Here is a 20593-nt window from a genome sequence, read left to right as displayed (position 1 = left end):
TAATTTGCAATTTCCAAGACTAGCAAACCCTGGTATTCTATTTTTCCCAGGAGAGAGCTAAAGTATGGTATATTTGCAATAAAAATATTAGAAAATGTTTCTGTAGTATACTAGTTATGGCAATATTAATTAACTAATCTGCTCTCCAAAAAATACATATGAAGTTTAAACATTTAGGAAGAACAAACTTTTCGTTTTGTTTTTAAAATTTCATTGCTTAAAGAAAATCAAATTAAGTTTAAAAACAGAGGGATGGGGACTTATAAAGAGGATATTTTTAGTATTCTGGGCTTATTTTCAAAGGTGTTTGCACTTTTTAACCCTAACCCTATATTTCACTCCAAAATTTTCATTTCAAAACTGATGATTTCTGTATTCTTGTTTGTTGGCATATCAATAACATTGCTCTTGGAGTCACTAAGTAACTCTGTTTTGATTTGTGAGTGGAAGAGGAAAGAAAAAAATTGAGAAGGGAAGAAGGAATTGATGAGTAATGGACAGAAATTGAGAAAAAGTAAAAAAGGAAGAAGTCAAGGTTCAGGATGACTGATAGAGATGAAATTAGACTGGTGAATAGGTACAATTGCTCCTACTCACAGAGCACTCCCCACCCCTCAAAATACCCCCAAAGCCAGACTAGATTATTTATATCAACTATTTCATGACATCCTCATGACAAATTCCTCAGATGGCCAAACCAAAGTTTAGAGATTAAACAACTCCTCCAAGGTACACCTTCATTCCTTCTGTGTGAAAGTAGATGTGATGCCTTTTTTTTTTTGAGTAAAACAAACATTTATGTTTTAATGTAGTTTAATCAACAGGAAAAATGACCTTCTGGATAACTACTGTTCATATCAAGAAATACTTTTTCAGCACCCAAAAAGTCCCCATGGGTCTGTCCTGACCACATTCCCTTCCCAACCCTTTTCAATACTTTCTTGATTTTCTACACTTTCACCATGTAGTAGACATCCTCAACACTATACCTTACTTTTTGCCATCTGGGATGGAGTATTTTTTTTCTTTTTCTTTTATTATTCATATGTGCATACAAGGCTTGGGTCATTTCTCCCCCCTGCCCCCACCCCCTCCCTTACCACCCACTCCGCCCCCTCCCTCTCCCCCCCCTCAATACCCAGCAGAAACTATTTTGCCCTTATTTCTAATTTTGTTGTAGAGAGAGTATAAGCAATAACAGGAAGGAACAAGGGTTTTTGCTGGTTGAGATAAGGGTAGCTATACAGGGCATTGACTCACATTGATTTCCTGTGCGTGGGTGTTACCTTCTAGGTTAATTCTTTTTGATCAAACCTTTTCTCTAGTTCCTGGTCCCCTTTTCCTATTGGCCTCAGTTGCTTTTAAGGTATCTGCTTTAGTTTCTCTGCGTTAAGGGCAACAAATGCTAGCTAGTTTTTTAGGTGTCTTACCTATCCTCACTCCTCCCTGTGTGCTCTCGCTTTTATCATGTGCTCATAGTCCAATCCCCTTGTTGTGTTTGCCCTTGATCTAATGTCCACATATGAGGGAGAACATACGATTTTTGGTCTTTTGGGCCAGGCTAACCTCACTCAGAATGAAGTTCTCCAATTCCAGATGTGATGCCTTTGGATTCATATGAAATTTTTCAACCACCAAAACTTCTTCACCTTCCATTGTGAAACATTTTATACCATTCTTTGCCAGCAAGAGAGAAATGGAAGAGCTGGTCATGGTATAGATGAGCCTTTTGAGAAAGATGAACAGAGGTGATGAACAAGAGTTGGGTGGGTTCCTGGTGCAAATGCTGCCTTTGGTACCATTGCTGGGAAGGTTGTGGGTTTGTAGTGTTCTTTGCTTTGGAGAATGTTCTCAAAGGGTAAATAAATAAAATTACATATCCATTCAAACAATCCACTGTTTGTGGTACCTGCTACCCTTACCAATCCTTCCACATTCTGTAACTATTTAAAGAGTGCCTACAATGTCTTGGGTTCTCTTCAGCATAATGACAATGCAATGTTAAAATATTGGACAATGTTTTCAAAAGGTCAAATGTTGATTCACTTAACCTCTGATTTTAATGCAGGCTCCATTCTACTTTTAATACTATAGTACTGTGTGATATTAAACTACTACTTAAAGGGACAGAGAGCATTTTCCTTGCTGTATATTTATAACTTCCTCTAGATTTAGGGGCTTGCCATGGCTGAATAGAAAACTAAATATAACCCGTGTTTGTATTTTCCCTCTGAAGCCTATTGGGCATTAAAAAGGAAAGAGGATAATTAAAGCTTTGTGAAAAAGACTTTCAGTGTTAATGAGCAGCTGTATGTATCTCGGGGAAACAGTTCGTTACTAAAAATAAAGTCTATCTAACTATAGCAACTCAGAGCCATTTAATACTCAGATTCTGCATCGGCAGAAATAAATTCCAAGAGGGTGTATGATTAAGGAGTGAGAATGTAAAAGTAATCAGAACTGTAGCCCCACAACTAGGGTTGCATAATCTGAGCTGGAGATTCACTTAGTACACTCACGTGAGATTTTCCTAGTCTCAAAGACAATTGGGAATTAACATGTAACAATGAAGCTAAAAGGAAAAACAGTGCACAAGGCTATTTTTTAGCACACTAAGTAGAATTATTTTTAAGAAAGGATTTTGGAAAGTAAGAGGAAAAAAAGGAAATATAAATGCTAAAAGAAAAGGATATCACAAACTTCTTGCTGAGTAGATCCTTAATATTGGCCTTGGAGCCTCCAGAATTATGTGGACTGAATGCATGCTGCTATGCTACTCAGTCTGTCATGTTTTGTTGCAGCAACCTGAGCAGATGAATGTAACCTGTATTGCCACTTCTGTGTGAAGGAAAAAAAAAATCTGCAGGGTTTTGGCTCAGTAATCAAGGAACAGTCAATTAAGCATGTCGGTTCCTCTCCATATTCTTTTTCCTCTCTTATCAAATACTGAGATCCTTTGAAAATATGAGCAGGTAAAGACGTCTCCCAATACATTCTTTGATCCTAAGTGGCCTGTACTTAATAAACTGTTTAAGGCATTTCCACAATGCATACATCTAAAATTTTAATTTAAAGGCAAGACCTGAAGCATTGAGCCTTTCAGCTATAAGGCAGTGTACAGTAAAAAGAGGGTGATAAGAGCTGCCAACGTTTAAGTTACTTGTGGCCACACCTTTGTTTTGAAATAGGAATTGTTATGATCATGCAATGGAGGATCACCTGGTCCATACATACAGGCAAATACATTAAGGAAATACAATTTTCCATATTGATGTATCCAATATGATAAAGCCTATTGTGATGTATGTGGCTAGTATTCTCCTTATGATGACAATAGGTTAACTTGAGAAATTAAAGCATAATAAAATCTTAAGAAAATAGAAACAGTCTCCTAAGTCATTCACATGTGTTAACTCATTTTTCTTTGTATTTTGGTGTCAGAGTATAGTAGCAGGCATAATAGTACCTTGTTATTGATGAAAAAAATCAAAGAAATTCAAGTAAAAGGGTAATATATGTCTCTGTGTTAGATGTTTCCTTTGAGATTTTAAAACCATAGCTTTCCATGTCTCCAAGATCTAGACCAATAATTCTTAAATTCTGTGGATGAACTTTTTTTTTTTGCAGTGATGATGTGTCTAGAGCTGAGGTTAAAATTCAAATGCTGTTCCCTGATACATAGACCCAAACATGGATAAAAACAAGGGAGCATTTAGAATACTGTATGTTGTCACAGTCCTTTTGGTTAAAAAGAATGAAACTAAAAAGAACAAAATAAAATCACTGTGGTTTGCCTTCCTCCCTTGCCTGCAGACCTACCTGGTAGCATTGGGTGATATTTGTCAGTCTGTCCCCCAGGATGTTTTAATGCAAGATGAAGCATATGAAATTGAAGCCTATGAAATTTCTGCTTTTGTGGGTCAGAAATGCTCAGATACAGGCAGTTTCTTGGTGTGTATTGCCTGTGGTGATTGTAAACCTAATCAATAATGGCTGAGGCATTTTAAACTTTCTCCATGTGCTGCCCCCCCTACACACACACACACACACACACACACACACACACACACACACACACACACAACTATTACTAAGATTAATTGGTATTCACATATGAAACTAAGATTGTTTCTCTGACCAAACTCTAGCCAGGCTCCTTTAAGATCTTATCTCACTCAACTAGGCTTCAACCTTGGCTAGCATAGTTTCTAACAGCTCAAGGCCATATCCCTGGGGTAATCCTAGACCTCCTTCAGGTGTCTGCTTGGGAAAATTGAAGTTTGCCAAAAGAATATACTGCTTTTTCCAGCCAATATCTGAAGACAAGACTCCTGCTTCCTAACCTCTATGGGAAGGTAGGATCCTAATTTAATAAGAGCCAATCAACAGACCCAGGTAGGTTTCACATGGAGCAACTTCCCTTTTCCTGCTTTAGGAAATTTTTCACTTCCCTAACTCTGTTGAGCCTCCTACCCCCACCCTCCTCTTGATTCCTCCTTCTTTAAAATGCCCAGTTAAATCTTCACAAATTGAGGTTGAGTTTAGTGGAGTAGTATATTACTGATTAAAATCTGCTCTTACCACTCAAATACTGTCCAGCATTGTTTATCTTTGACACTACATAGTTCCTGGCCATAGAGAGATTTTATTGAAACACCCAAATGGGAGGGAATAGCAGTAATACCATTCTTATCATTAGGAGGATTAGAAGCCTATGGCATAGATAAACTAGGTTTTAGGCTACTTTTTACTTCCAATTTACAGCCTTTTCTTCCTCAAAAGGAAGGGTAAAGGCAGATGTCACTGATTTGAGAATAACCTGGAAATGGCTCTGACTTATTAAAGAAGTCAATCGTTTTCTAATTTCAGTCATGAATTATTTCTAATACACTTTGTGCCTGACTAATATGCATGGTGTCACAGTCCTGTGGTTGAGGATCCCTGGTGTTGCCTACAAAGCCATAGGGACAGGGTCCTTGAACTTAAAGCCTTGAGCATGGTCCACAGAAGCATGCTCAAATAGTTGCCCAGGAGGAGTAGTGAGGGGTTCAGAGGGGCTAGAGGATAGCTCAGTGGTAGGGTGCTTGTCCAGCATGTAACGGACAAACAAAAACTAAAACTAAAACAAAAAATAAAAATGGTCTATGAACTTGCGAATGCTTTGCATTTAGATACAATCGGGGAGTTAAAGACAGTTATTTTAAAACCTCTCTCATATACCGTAGCCCCTTGTAGGAGGCTGAGATGCAAAGGCAGCACTACAGTGCCTTGCAACACAACCACACCTGTCCCTGTCAACAGATGGCCAACATTGAGTGGAAGCATTGAAAGAAAGCAGTCACAGTAGCAATGAGATTGGTGAAAACAGTGTGCTTGGAAGTACCACTTAAAGGAATTGCAGACCTAGAATCATTTTCAGCTAATACTAACTGTGCTTCTACAAAAATGTAGCCCACCAGTGAAAATTGGGTTTAGAACTCCTAGAAATGAGTCTCCAGGGGGCAGAACTGGGCATATGAAAACAGGAGCCCTGCCTGGCTAGGAATTTTGACCAGCTCCTTAGTAGGAAAGGCCAATTGGGACCTTTATAACATTGTACTTGTAGTTTGTTTTCTGGGTGTGTCGTGCTGCTGCTGCTTCTGGGGCATGTGTGTGTGTGTATGATTGTATTAATTAATAATCTCAACTTTATATCATTGTATTATTTTGTCACTTTCAATTAATTCTTTGTAAAGACTTGGGTTAAACAACCTTTTCAGTTATTTTTATGCGCATATTTGTACCAGGTGGAATTCACTGATAAGTTCATATAGGATTCAGAAGGCTAAGCAGATAAACAGGTCTCCTCACAGAGTGTGCCTGGATAAGGCAGTTTCAGCCTGGGCGTATCCTTGTTACTGTAGCACAACTGCACACTTGCTAGTGGTCACGTACTCATTGCTTATGTTTGGCAGAGAAAGGGAAGGAAACCCATTTACATATACTTTTTTTTTTTTTTGTCAAAGTAGAGAGAGAGAGCTAATCAAATTCAGAAGGCTTTCAAAATAGCTATACAAATGAGCAAAGGAAATTGGATGCTGTGATTATTGAAAAGGGAATAAAGACAATCTTAGGAACAAATATTTGGACATTTACTCACAAATGAAAAGAGAGAGAGAGAGAGAGAGAGAGAGAATAAAAGAGAGAGAGGGAGAAAAGAGATGAGAAGAGAAGAAAAAGAGAGATCCCCCAAAAGGGCTAGTACATTAATAATATCTATGTGAAGATTTAAGACTTAAGCCTGGGTCAGCATTAAATCATGCTGTTCCCCACCCTTCTTAATTTCATCCTCCTGTTTGGATAATGAGAAATTATGCTAATAGGAGGGAAACATAAACTCTGTTTTGTCCTTTGTATTCGGGGTAAAGCCATGGTGTATCCTCACCAAGACTTCTACAAGGTGGGCCATCCATAGAGTAGTACACAAAATCCGAGGAGGTATGGAAGAAGTTTCCTTGTATAAACATGGAGTTCAAATATAACAGTGGCACCTGGAGCAAGAATTTCAAACCTATTTTTTATTAGTTAGAAGTGAAGCATCCTTTATTGTTGACAGCACCAATTTCTTAGATGTTTCTCTAGGTGAGGTCCCTGCCTTGCACTTGTGCTGCAAGTGGAGCTTGGATGGTAAGTCCAGAGCAAAGTCATGAGCAGCTATAAGCAGATGAATAGTCTGTCACTAGAATTAGTAATATTACAGTATGATGATCCTAAAAGACATCATTGTAATAGTCCCTAAAATATTTTTAGAACAAGGAAAGACAAGACTGTATAAAATAAAAATGAAGCCAAGAGTGGTGGTACATATCTATAATCCCAGTTACTCAGTGGGCAGAGGGAGGAGGATCTTGGTTTGAGGTTAGCCTAAGCAAAAGTTAGTGAGAGACTCTATATGAAAAACAAACTAAAATCAAAATAGGACTAGGGGAAAGCTCAAGTGGTAGAGCTCTTGCCTGGCAAATATGAGACCCAGAGTTCAGTCCTCCAATACTGCAAGACAAACAAAAACAAAAAACCAAACCACAGCCTACTAGCCTAGCATAAAGATTTTCATGTAGGTCTTTATAGTTTGGAGAATACTGATAGAGAGATGTGACTAGATTTGGGGACAGGAGGAAAACATGGGATCTATAAAAACAGGATTATTTAGTGCAAAACAAACATCTTTAAGGGTGGTAGAGCACAGGAAACCTCCATTTCTATTGCCTCAACTGACAAAGGCTCTTATATTTTTAGGGTTTCTTTTAGATTCTGATGAAAACTGTGAACCCCTTCTCAGAATAATATTTTTAAATGTATATAAAACAATTTGTAAGATTATAGAGAAAATTATATCAAAATGTCATTATTAAAATACTTTTTAAAAATCCAAATTTGTGATAGTATACGTATTTCTTATTGCACTAAATAATAAGATCTACCAGCAGACCAGGACTTCCTTAATTTTGAAGTAGTGACGCACCCCAGGGAAATTGAAGGTCTTTTTCCAAAATGGTATGACAATATCTGAGACATCTATTGTTACCAGACACAAGCACTGCTGGCCTACTGCCTCCTTTCATAACTAAATGCTAAATTTCAGCTAGAGGTTAGTAGGTTCAATAGAGGTTAGTGACAATTTTTTTCCTCTCCAATTTCACAGCCCCTCGTAGTTTTCTCCATGGACCTCTTGTTAAGAACCTCTGGCATCACTTTTCTTACTCCTTCCCACAGTCTCTGACTGGTGACTCAGTTGGTGACTGGCTCAGCTCAGTTCAACCTCTCCCAGGATTCCCTTTTCCATCTAGCCTGCCTGCACGATGCACTCCTTTTTGTCTCCTAAATGCCCTGCCAGAGCAGCATGAGCTGAAGGGAAGATCTGCCAGTGGCCCAGTGGTGCCAGTGATTAATTGGGCCAATCTGTCTCTTTCAGGGGTGGATGTTTACAATCCTTTGTAGTGGTACTAAGCCATGTGCTCGAACCAGCTTTTATTGGCAATAAAGCTGCCATGCTGATCTCCAAATGTCTTCTGTGGTTTGCCTCCTAAGTTGACCTCCTATTGGATCTCCAGGCTGCTCAAGGCTGCTGCTGCCATACAGTGATGGTTCACTTTATGTGTCGCTTGGACTGTGATAAGGGACAGCCAGATAGCTGGTTAAATGTTATTTCTAGGCATTTCTGTGAGGGTGCTTCTGGAAGAGATGAATGTTTATACTAGTAACTACTCTCCCCAGTGTGGGTGGGCACCATCTAATCTTGTTGAGGACCGGAGTAGAAGAAAAAAAAGTGGGAGAAGAGCAAATTTCTTTCTCTGCTTGAGCTGGAACATCCATCTTCTGCTCTCAGACATAGGCACTATTGCTTCTTGGGTTTCAGACTCCAACCAGGACTTATGCTATTTGAGTTCCCTGGGTTCTCAGGCCTTAGGGCTTGGATTGGAACCACTGCCTTTCCTGATCTCTGTCTTTCAAAAAACAAATCATGGGGTTTCTGGTCTCTGTAATCACACGAGGCAATCTTTCATGATGAATCTGCTTGTGTGTATCTATGTACAGTCTATGGGTTCCGTTTCTCTGGAGAACCCTGGTTTATAGCTGTGGATAGGTTCTAGAGACAGGCAGGTTATGTGCAAAGCTGGCCTCTGCTACCAACTACTGAGGACTTTGGAAAAGTATTTATTTTTCTGCCTCAAGCTTTTCGTTCCAAAATAGAAGTGATGATATAACCTACCTTGTGGGGTTATATAAGAATTTAGTGATTTAATTCTTGTAGAAAAAATTGGGAACCTAGAGCATGCTTGATAAATATTAGCTGGTAAGACTCTGAATAGAGTGTAGAGAGAAGGTATGACACTGATTGAGATAACAAACCTAACAACTGCTATTTATGGTGTAAAATACCTGGTAGCTGGTATGGAGAAAGTGAACCACACACCTCCAGATTGTGTCTATTTATGCTGGATACATAATGCTAAAGAGTCAGACTGCCCATTTTCAGGGAAGTATAATCCTTGCTTCTTCTTTGGGATGTATGTACTGACACAGCCAACCAGGTTATTAACCGTGAGTTATCAGGTGGAACCCTATGAAGTTGACAGTCCTTTTATAGGTCCCAAATGGTTAAATATCAATAATTTCATGTGATTTAACCTAATACCTTACATAATGATTGTTAAATAGCCACTGACTTTCATTTCTCCAAGGGATTCTTGGCCCCCAGATTCCCTGGGTCTCTACAACTAAAATAGCACCCAGGATCTTGCCATGGGGCCAAGGTTATTTGGTGTCCTTATTAAGCAAAAGACTTCTAAAAGTCTATTTATTGGCTATTTGTTGACTTGTGTTAGATGTTGAGACTGTACAAGGCCCTCTTATGGTTTGGACTCTAATATTCCTGAGCAATTTGTTTTGAAAAGGTAGGATTCAAGCGCCTCTGTGGCACCTCCCTGATAGTCTAATGATCTCAGCTTTGGCACATGTAAAAAGTACTGTCTAGATCTCTTAGGAGCAGCATATTGTATGGACTGAGTTAGCAGAGTTCCTAACAGGATTATCAGCAGGCCTTTGGCTCCAAATGCCCACCAGCTGCTCACAGCCTTCTTGGATGGTGAAGTTCCTATGTCCAGCAAGGGGAAACAGACTGAACCTGGGGATCATGTTATAGCACTGCGTCCTGCACTGTGGAGGGTCATCTCGTGCACACAACCAATCTGACAGCTGAGCTAAGTTGAGAGAGCAGAACATGAAAGAACACTTCTTTTGGCTTTTAAGAACCTCTAGGATATGGCTCTGTTTCTTACTTTCTTCTCCAATAGGTCACCTCATGCTGCTTTTACCTCTGCACTTTTTAGTAGAACTCTTTCTCTCTCCTGAATTCTGTTTCTTTTCTGCCATTTACAGCTGAAATGTACAACCCAGTCCAACTCCACATACTTCTTGAAGCCTACTACCTGATGGTGGCTGCACCACATAGACTTTTTCATTGTGGGATACACAGACCAGAACTTCCTTCTTGAAAAGACTGGAACAATAGGAGGAAGAAGCTTGATGAAGATAAACATGAATGGAGCCCCTGTTATAAACCAAATGCTTCTGAGGAGTATTGTTTGATCATTCATAGGGCTACCGTGTATGTGCCAGGTACAATCTAGGCATTGCAGATATAATAGCAAGAAAGATGCTGTTCCTAACCTCAAAGAGGCAGTCCTTAAGGTACCTTTAAATCTAGATCATTCTTTCCATTTGTGAAGCACAACTTTTAACTGACATTGTTTGCTTGTCACTTTCTGGTGAGTTCATGTATGTACAAAATGTGTCAGATACAGATACATAAGAATCAGATACACTTGCTTCATTAAAATATTCCCTCCTTCAGGTAAAAGAATTGTGATCATTATTCATTACCCTGCCCAGGTATACAACAGTGTAAAAGAAAAAAGTCATAAAACCAAACTGAAATAAAAGAACCCAGGGTATGTGTGCCTATTTTTTCCTTGTTACTTAAGACCCATTGACTTTTCCCATGTCTCCACAGACTTCACTGTGTAACACCCATGATACTACTTGTCACTGGACTACAAAGGCGTAGCATCTGCAAGCCAGGCCACCTGCATGGAGAAGCCTGCTTAATTTACCAGCCAGCGCTCATAGATATGGAGAGGTCCAGACTGAACTCAGCAGCGAGCTCATGCTCAGATAAGCAAGGTCAGGCATCCCTGGGGGCAGAGACAATTACAGAAAAGGCAGCTCATTGCAGCTCACAAATAGTCTGCAATTTGCTTCTTGCTTTATTTTGGGCTCGGGGCCAATGTAGTTCAGGAGGAATTGTACTGTAACATTCATTTGCCAGAAAAACAAATAAACAAGCAAACAAAAAAATGCCTGGACTTATTTTTTGTAAGTATAATAATTTTATTAATGTAAGTCATTTTGAATTTTACAGTCATTTAAAGCAAATGGGGTTCTTGTTGCTTGCTTATTTTTGCAACTGTTTTGTGGAGTAGATTGTTATGTATGATCCACTATTGTATACAAGTAAACAATTCCTTTATTAATGAGAGTAATATAACTGCTATTTTTTAGTAGGTGTAAACATTACATATGAAGTACTTTGTAGACCTCTTGTCCAAAGATATTTTGGAGAGAAATTTCCCTGAGATGCTAATGTGAAGCTACTGTTTGGGTGAGCAGAGTAGTTACATAAAGTTATGCATATTAATGTAGTGATTTCTAATTAACAAAATGACTTTCAAATAAACAATCTAGCTATGTATCTAAGGAGCAATATCTTTAATTGCCCTGTGATAAACTATGAACAGATCCACAGCAGGATAACAGATAGCAGTAAAATCTGTCAATGAAATAAATATCGTTCTGCCTCTCTGGCTCTGCTCTCTTATTGGAATGCTGAAAGCAGAATTTTAATGGAGACTTAGTTAAAAGACATTGAGGCATGTTGTAACACATTTCTGCTTACATATGACTTGGTGGAATTTTTTTTATCCTTCAAAGTTAATCATAAAGGAGAAAACTTACACAAAAATATTTAGGTAAAAAGCTACCTCCTTTGAAGACTTATACGTCTACAAGGAGAACTCATCCAGGATTATCAGTCCTCAGATCAAACATTTATTGTGCCTATTTCTCATGCATGAACACTGTGTACTAACTAACTGTGACTACCATCTAATTAGGCCAAACTTCACTGGAAGTTAATAAATACTTTTTATCACAGTTGTATTATCGGTCTCCTCTATCATGTTTATTCTTAAACATTTTTATACTAAATTTTCTGAATTCTCAAATAATCTGTTAAGTGATTTCTAAATATTATGCTACTGAGTGTGGATGTGAATTCCCATAATCTTATATTCAAGATCTTAACATATTTTAATATAATCTTAAATAAGCACTGAGCATATTTAAATTACCTTTCAGGAAGTCACTGAGTGAACACTAAGACACAGGTAGGTAGGGTGGCAGGAACTGCAGTTCTCAGTGCCATACATACTTTCTCCAGGATCATCCTGATAGTAGTCTCCTCCCCCCACTTTTTTTTCACTTTTGGTGCCAATCCTTCTCATTCTATGGGAATACTGTGGGGTTTAGAGGTCACAGTGGCCTTCCCTGTCCTGACCCCAGGTGTGAGGCACATGACTCTGGGTAACACTTTTGCATGACTGCTGTAATTTGTTCATGGATGGGCAGATGGGCCAATTTGAGTCAATCAAAGCATTCCATTAAAATTTTAACTTGGAATTAACTGTTTTTCTGGTGAATTGTTATTCTGAGAGGAAGTATAACATCAAAGGTCATCTTAGAAATTGGAAAATGATCTCATTCAGAATTCTGAAGACCTTATTTAGATCCTGATACCAGCTATTCCTAAAGCTAGTGATAATTCTAGATTTTCTAAAAACATGACATCGCCTTTTTAGTAAGAGCTAGTTAGAATTGAGTTTTTCATCATTTGAAACCCAAAGGGCATGATAGTACAGAGGGTTACCTGTTTGTTTAGGCAAAATCCAAAGCAGATTTGCTTTTATTGAAAAGTCTAAGTATTTACTATTTACAAATCCCACAAAACAGGGGTCTGATCTATGAAGGTGGAAGAGAGTTTGGAAGATAGATTTGCTAATTCAACAAAAATATTGACAAATGCTACAAGAGATTTGAACAATTTTACACTATATTTCTACATGATTTCTGCTGCAAGTAAATGCTGAATACTTATATAGGGTTCCTCTTGGTAGAGATAATATACTCAGCTTGTTGAGTTATACATACTTACAAAGTAATCCAGAAATTAATAAAGGCACATTTATGCCAGAGCAAAAGACAATCTTCCATTTTCACTTTGTAGTTTTAAAAACTATCTCAGAATTGGCCAAGTCTTATTTCAGTGGTTCCCCTAAGAATAAATTACTACTGCCAGGCTTTCTCCAGCTCTTTCTGATTTAATTTCCAAACTTTCTGATCTCACTGACTGACATTTAGCTTCTGTGCTTGACTGACATAACATCTTCATCCTGTCTTCATTTTGCCATTTCTCAGCCTTGATCTGATTTGTAACTTCTCCTACACCCTATACAAACTCTCATCTCTATTTCTGGGCTGGACCTCCTTGACAACAGTTCTTAAGGTCAGATTCCTCCTAGCTTGCCCTATACTCTAGGACTCTTCTTTCCATAGCATTGAATTTGGAAGCCTCCTTTCCTCCCAAATCTGGCTTATTATATCTAGGATATAACATTACAGTAATTAAAGGAGCTTTTCCAAAACAGGTCTGTGAAAAATAAAATGTCAGTGATTCATTCCTCAGTCTGGCTTCCTCCTTTGAAAAAAATGTAGGTGTCTCTAGGAGAAGTGACATAAGAAGTCACCTCAGTAATGTTGACATTTGGATAGACAAAGGAAGAGAGTACAGGATATTATGGTTGAGTCTACAACACTTTATTCTACTCACTCCCTGTATGTAGCAACAATGGGGACTGGTAGACTAACCCACACTAGAGAGGAGGTCCTCTGATTAGCCACAGCTAATCATGATAATCAGTAATTGGTTCAAGAACTCAGACTAAGGCTGGCATTCTATCTACAGCAACATAAAGGTAGGTGACCTATGTTGGTCCAATGTGACAGAGGAGAAGACTGATTCAGTGGTTGGGAGAAAGCATGGTTCTCTTTCTCCCTCCCCAGGCTTCATTCTCTTCCTGCTTCTTAGGCATGAAAAGGAAGCAGAGGGCCCTAACTGATACACATGACCATCCTACAGACATGAAAAACTACCTTAGGATGCGTTTAACAGAGCAGAGAGACAGAATGAACTTGTCCATTCACTAGATTGTCTAACCTTTCTCAAGACTTCCAGATTGGTGAAATTTATATTCTGTGTTGTTTAATACCCTCCTAATCTAATGTATACAATGGATTTATTAGTATTCTCTTCAGGGATCAGATTTTGAGAAGAGGACAATAAACAGAGCATAGAAGAGGAAAAGGGAAAATACTTCCCAGGAAGTACTAGACAGGATAAGATACAGGGAGAGGAAGCTTGGAACCTTGGAAATATTACCTTTCATATTTCAAAAACATGCCTGAGGGTCAGCACTCTATCCAAGTGCAATGGAGCCAGGATTATTTTTTCCAATTAATTAGGGGTGAAAATTTCTGAAATTTTTCTTGAAACCCTCCAAATTGTGCTATACTGATGCAGAGTCTCCTATGTTTCTAGGCAAAGATCTTAAGACTGGGCCACAAGTACAACAAATAATAATGAGAGTTAATATGAGGGCTGCCGATACCTGATTTCATCTGAGCCTTAGAACAATTTACATTGCACAGATGAATCAACTAAGACCCAGAGAGATGAAGTGAATGGCCTAGGGCCATGAAGCTTATAATATCAAATCCAAGACTAACTTGGGAGCTGCTTTTATCATCCCACACTGTATCTTTGCTGTTCCTCATGGCCTCTACCCTTGCCTGACTGGCCACAGCTTCCTGAAAGTTCCCAATCAGTTTCCTCATTGGCATCTCTTTGAGAAGGCAGCCCCTGGGCTTTCCTTATCAGTTTGTGGTTTCTAGATTTCTCTTACCATGAAAAGGGCTTTATTTATTGGCATCTAATCCTCTTCCTTATCCACTCCTTTTTCTTCTTTACGAGGCTTCCTGTTGGTTTAGAGTTTAGAGCACCCTGGGTCGACAACTGGAGTCAGTTTCTGCATTTAATTCAAAGGAAACTCAATTGAATGAATTGTACACAATGGTGAACTTAGTGGATCATTACATCTTAAGTAATTCCCAGGAAATGTGATGAAACTATACAGCAGGTATCCTTAATCCTAAACAATATGTGCTGAAAATGAGTAAGCTCTTTGGTTTTTAATAACACCTATGAGACTACTGATGTTTCACCACAAATATGGAAGAAAGAGAAAAGGAATAGAAAATGAAAAGGAGTGGAAACAGTAGAAGAAGGGGTGAGGAAAAGAAATAAGTATATATGCAAATATTGGGAGTCAACCTACAACACTTTTCTGACCTCTAAAGATTTTTCTTCCATTTTTGAATTGATTTAGAAATTGCTTAATAAATAAAATTAGCTGTTTCACTGAGGTCTTTGAGTGAAACTGAATGCATCAAACCAATAATTTGTGACAGGCTACCATGGAGTAAGCGGCTGACAAAATGACAGATGTAATTAATAAACTTCTGACTCAAAAACTCAGTTTATTTGGCTCCTATTAATGCCTATTATGTTTATTTGTTGAATCTCATGTACAGAAAAACAGGTAAATTACAAAACAGTCTGGGTCATTTCCTACAGTTCACTTTTCTTTCTCCCCCAAGCCTTTACAAATACCAGTGGGAAGTAGAGGTCATAGGTCAAGCACTGTTTTAATCATTTGTCCCAGTGTATATTTGCATTTTTGATTGTCAAAAGTCTTTCCTTGATTTAGTGAGGCATGTCATTGTTTTAGTCTGTCTTGTAAATATTATGATTTAGCTAAGGTTAAAGTTGGATGAAAGTCAGAATATGTCTACTGGGGACCATTAGGGCAAGAGCATTTTCAGTTGTAGACCTCAGGCTTCTCTGTTGTGATGTTTTTGAATGCTCTGACATAGGAGATTTGGGTACTTGGGTGTCTATGCCCAAGGAAAATGATAAGGTAACTTTCACTTTATCTTTTATAACCAGGTGGCAGCTGATTTGTAAGCACTGCCATAGAGAAACTCAGAAAGAGAATATTTGACTCATCCTTGTCTTTACTTTTAGAATAAAGATAATATTGGAATCCAGGAATGTGAAATAAACTGTACAATGATGAATATATTTGATTATTCACTAGTACAACTATAGACTGATTTAGAAAAATTAATTGTTAGCTTTGACAAAAATCTTAATTGTAAATATGCAGAAGGTAATATCCCTATATTACCTTTAAAAATACCCCCCAAAAGAAGTATAGTGTTCTATAGTATAGTGTTGATAAGTGTGGAAAGACATCTGCAAAGTTTAAACATACAAAGTTTTTTCATACTGTATATTTGCACAGTAAAAAATGTTCAAGAGGACAGACATCATGGTGTCTATATTGGTCCAGAGAGGTTGGTAACTGGAGCAAAACCATAACTTATGCAATCATTCTGAATTTGCATTCACAAAAGGAAAGGTTTTTAATGTCTTAGGTTGGTTTCCCTTTTTAGGACTTATGATTCCTACCTCATTGTCTTTGTGTGCATTTACATAGGATCGCTCTACTGTACAGGATCTTAAGGCTGGATAATAGTAGCAAATCACTGCTGCCTCATGCTACTTACAGCTTCTGATCTATGTGTGTTTAGCAACGCTGAGACAAAGGGAGTTCATCTTTCCAGTTCCTATTTCAAGGAGAATTATAGACATAATAGTTATGGCAATAGTTGCCATTACTTAGCACACCGTATTAATGCATTTCTATACGTTATCTTGCTTAATCCTTTCCATAAACTAGGGAGGAAGATAATATTATTGGATTTGACAGGTAGGAAAAAGGAGATACATAAAAGGTTAGGTAATGAGCTCTAAGTAGCATAGCTGGTGAATAGAAGTGTCAGAATTTAAGCCCAGATTTGTCTCTCACTAAAACCTGTGCTCTAGTAAATGCCTTTTTTGAAAGCAAGGTCTTGAGAAGGTAGGGATGAAATGGGGGCCCTAACTCTTTTCATTGCATTCCCTCTCTTGCTTCTCTCTCCACCAAATTAAACAGAAAACAATGGGAGGAATCGGAAGAGAAACACAAATTATCATCAACTCTGAAGCAAAAGAAATAGTGTTCTAAAGTAGATTTTAGAATATGTTTCTACCATATTGCTACATTCTAAACTCAGAGCTTCACTCTTTTTATGAAAGCAAATATCAACAGAAGCATTTGCACAGAATTTTCTCTGAAATGCAATAACTCTTATTTATTTATTTATTTATTTTTATTGTTTTATTATTTATATGTGCATACAAGGCTTGGGTCATTTCTCCACCCTGCCCCCAACCCCTCCCTTACCACCCACCCCACCCCCTCCCTCTCCCCTCCACCCCCTCAATACCTGGCAGAAACTATTTTGCCCTTATCTCTAATTTTGTTGAAGAGAGAGTATAAGCAATAATAGGAAGGAACAAGGGTTTTTGCTAGTTGAGATAAGGATAGCTATACAGGGAGTTGACTCACATTAATTTCCTGTGTGTGTGTGTTACCTTCTAAGTTAATTATTTTTGATCTAACCTTTTCTCTAGTTCCTGGTCCCCTTATCCTATTGGCCTCAGTTGCTTTTAAGGTATCTGCTTTAGTTTCTCTGTGTTAAGGGCAACAAATGCCAGCTAATTTTTTAGGTGTCTTACCTATTCTCACCCCTCCCTTGTGTGCTCTCGCTTTTATCATGTGCTCAAAGTCCAATCCCATTGTTGTGTTTGTCCTTGATCTGATGTCCACATATGAGGGAGAACATACGATTTTTGGTCTTTTGGGTCGGCTAACCTCACTCAGAATGATGTTCTCCAATTCCATCCATTTACCAGCGAATGATAACATTTCGTTCTTCTTCATGGCTGCATAAAATTCCATTGTGTATAGATACCACATTTTCTTAATCCATTCGTCAGTGGAGGGGCATCTTGGCTGTTTCCATAACTTGGCTATTGTGAATAGTGCTGCAATAAACATGGATGTGCAGGTGCCTCTGGAGTAACCTGTGTCACAGTCTTTTGGGTATATCCGCAAGAGTGGTATTGCTGGATCAAATGGTAGCTCAATGTTTAGCTTTTTAAGTAGCCTCCAAATTTTTTTCAGGAGTGGTTGTACTAGTTTACATTCCTACCAACAGTGTAAGAGGGTTCCTTTTTCCCTGCATCCTCGCCAACACCTGTTGGTGGTGTTGCTAATGATGGCTATTCTAACAGGGGTGAGGTGGAATCTTAGTGTGGTTTTAATTTGCATGAAATGCAATAACTCTTATTTCAGCATTTTGGGTACAATAAACCCAGTATCATTTATTTACATATCAATCTTCCTTTGTTAGTCTGAGCAAGAGGTACTCAAACTTTGCTATGAATTATTTGTTTGTTGGTTGTAAGCAATAGAAATCTTCTCTATTATAAGAGACAGAATTTGAGCAGCTCTTATACCTAAAGGGAAACTTGGAGAACTAGGCTACAAAAAAGGATAGCTCTAGGAGTCTCCTTAGGAAGAAACTAATTTTCTGTTCTATCTACATTCCATTGAATCCTAAGTTTTTAGTTAACTAACCATAGTATTCAGGATTCTAAGATGGCTGAAGAATTCTATTCCTCTTCACAAACCCTCTTTACTGTGGGGTGGGACTGTAAATATGATGGGATATTACTTTTGTGATTATATTGCTAATCAGTTGAATTAATCAAAAGGTTGATGTTCTGGATTTGCCTGATCTAATCAGCTGAGCTCTTCAAAGAGGGACTGGGTCTTTCCTAGAGTGAAATATTCTATGAAAAGGAGATTCTCTTGCTGGCCTTGAAGAAGAAGATAGCCATGTTGTAGAGAAGATCACATGGCAGGATACTATGTGCCTCTACAATCTGAGAATGACTCTTGATCAAAAGCCAGCAAGAAAATGGGGACTTTATCCCTTTAGTCACAAGGAACTGAAGTTGGCCATAAACCAGTGAGGCTAGAAGTAGACCAAAGTCTCATTGTAGCTGCAGCCAACATTTTGATTTTGACATGTGAGACCCAAAGTGGAGAAGCCAGCTATGTTGTTCTGGGCTTCTGACCTACAGAATTGTGAGGCAATCAATGGGGATTGTTCTAAACTGCTCAGTTTGTGGTAATTTGTTATGCAGCAGTAGAAAATTAGTATACCATCTACATACTGATGATGCTAACATTTAGATTTCTAGTACAGACTTGTCTCCTGAACTTCAGCCTGATATCCATTTGCCTATTTGACATCAAGTTTTGATGCTGAGCAGACATCATAATTTCAACACATTTCACACAGGCTCGTCACCTTTCCTTTCTTCCAACTTACTCTTCCTTTAATATTTTTACTTAAAAAAGGACAACTTTATCCTTACAATTACCTAACTCAAAATCATTGGCTCATGTTTCATGCTCAATCCATTTGCAAATCCTTTGACTCTTCTTTCAAAATATTTCTAGAATTTCCCACCTTTCACTAACTTCTCTGGTGTCACTGTGATTTACGCTTCCATAGTGTTTTGCAGAGAATAAAGGAATAGCTTCTCACTGGCCTCCCACATTGTACTTTGGCTCTCTTGCAGTCCTATTTCAACATACCTACTAGATTGATATTGTTAAACAAAAGACAGATAAATCTCATCTGTTTAGGACTTTCAATGGATCTCTAGTAGACTGGGACTTTGGTCCCCATTCTCCATTCCTCCCTCCCATGAGAGGTGAGGCATGCTGCCCCATTCCTTGACTTGGGGTTGGCCAAATATTTGGTTTGAGTAAGTGGACAGATGCAGGGAAAGAAATGCTCATAGTTGTATGCCCCAGAAAGTCTGTGCTTGTTGGTTGTGAAGTGATAACTGATTAAGACAGGCTCAGAGGAGAAGACAAAGTACTTCCAATATCCTACAGGGCCCTGAACCTTCTATCCCATAATTTCCCTAATCCCTTCTCTACTTTTGAATTTCCTGAACTTCAGTCACATTGAATTCTTTGCTTATCCTTGACCTTGCTTCGTTTACCTCCACTGAAGCCTTTGCATTTGTTTTGTCTAATGAAATCCTCATAACCTGATGGTTCTTCTCTGTCTTCAGATTGTTGCTCGAATATCACCTTCTCAATAAGAACTGTTTCCAACTATAACTTTGCCTTCCTCCCCTATTTCTTTTCCTTGTTCTTTTTCTTTATAGTTCTTATTACTTTATTAAATATGTTATTTTACTTCTAATTGTTTGCGTCCACTTAGCCCAAATGTCAATTTCATTCACAAGGGTAGGAAGTTTTGTTCGATGTGTTTACCTCTGAATCCCTTGTTCCTAGAATTGTATTCAATAGTATTTACTGAATAAATGCAGGTATGAATGAATTCATTTCTAACACTTCCCAACATACCACTCCTCCCCACCCCTCATTTGCAACTCTGTCTAAGAGTTAACATCTCAGGGAAAATAAGGCAGTTCCATCCCTTGGCCAGAACAGTGGGATACCCTTCCCTCAAAAACTCCAGTGGGGAAGGGTGAATTCCTACAAAAGATTTGGGCATGTTGTACCTAGCCAGGGGAATGACTATCAGAAAGCCTAGGAACAGGAAGAGGTATATTACCTGGGCCCATCCTCATACCATGTTCTGGAACTCACTTCAGAATATCTGCAGTTCATGCTTTGAGAAGCACAAGATTTAAGAAAATCTGTTAGAAAGTTTCTTTAAGAATGTCAAGGAAGGGCAAGGAAACTGGAGACTGTCTTTGTATAGAGGGGAAGAGGAAACATGGTTAGAAACCCTTGGAAGAAAAAAGCCCTGGGGACTTGGGATAGGGAGCCTCACAGAATAGGAAGGTATCCCAGGACTTCCAGCCTTTCCTGGATGTGCT

At 38.4% G+C, this 20593-nt stretch overlaps 1 long non-coding RNA gene across 1 annotated transcript; it reads left to right on the top strand.

Annotated features, from left to right (window-relative positions):
- The first annotated feature begins 4100 nt into the window (after window positions 1-4100).
- On the top strand, window positions 4101-11164 carry LOC141422404 (uncharacterized). Its single transcript, XR_012446946.1, has 3 exons — window positions 4101-4395; window positions 9919-10158; window positions 10553-11164. It is a non-coding gene; the product is annotated as an uncharacterized lncRNA (long non-coding RNA).
- Window positions 11165-20593: the final 9429 nt, after the last annotated feature.

This window comes from Castor canadensis, chromosome 4 (assembly GCF_047511655.1).
Source record: "Castor canadensis chromosome 4, mCasCan1.hap1v2, whole genome shotgun sequence".
Classification (NCBI taxonomy): Eukaryota; Metazoa; Chordata; class Mammalia; order Rodentia; family Castoridae; genus Castor; species Castor canadensis.
This window is presented reverse-complemented; position numbering and strand designations above follow the sequence as displayed.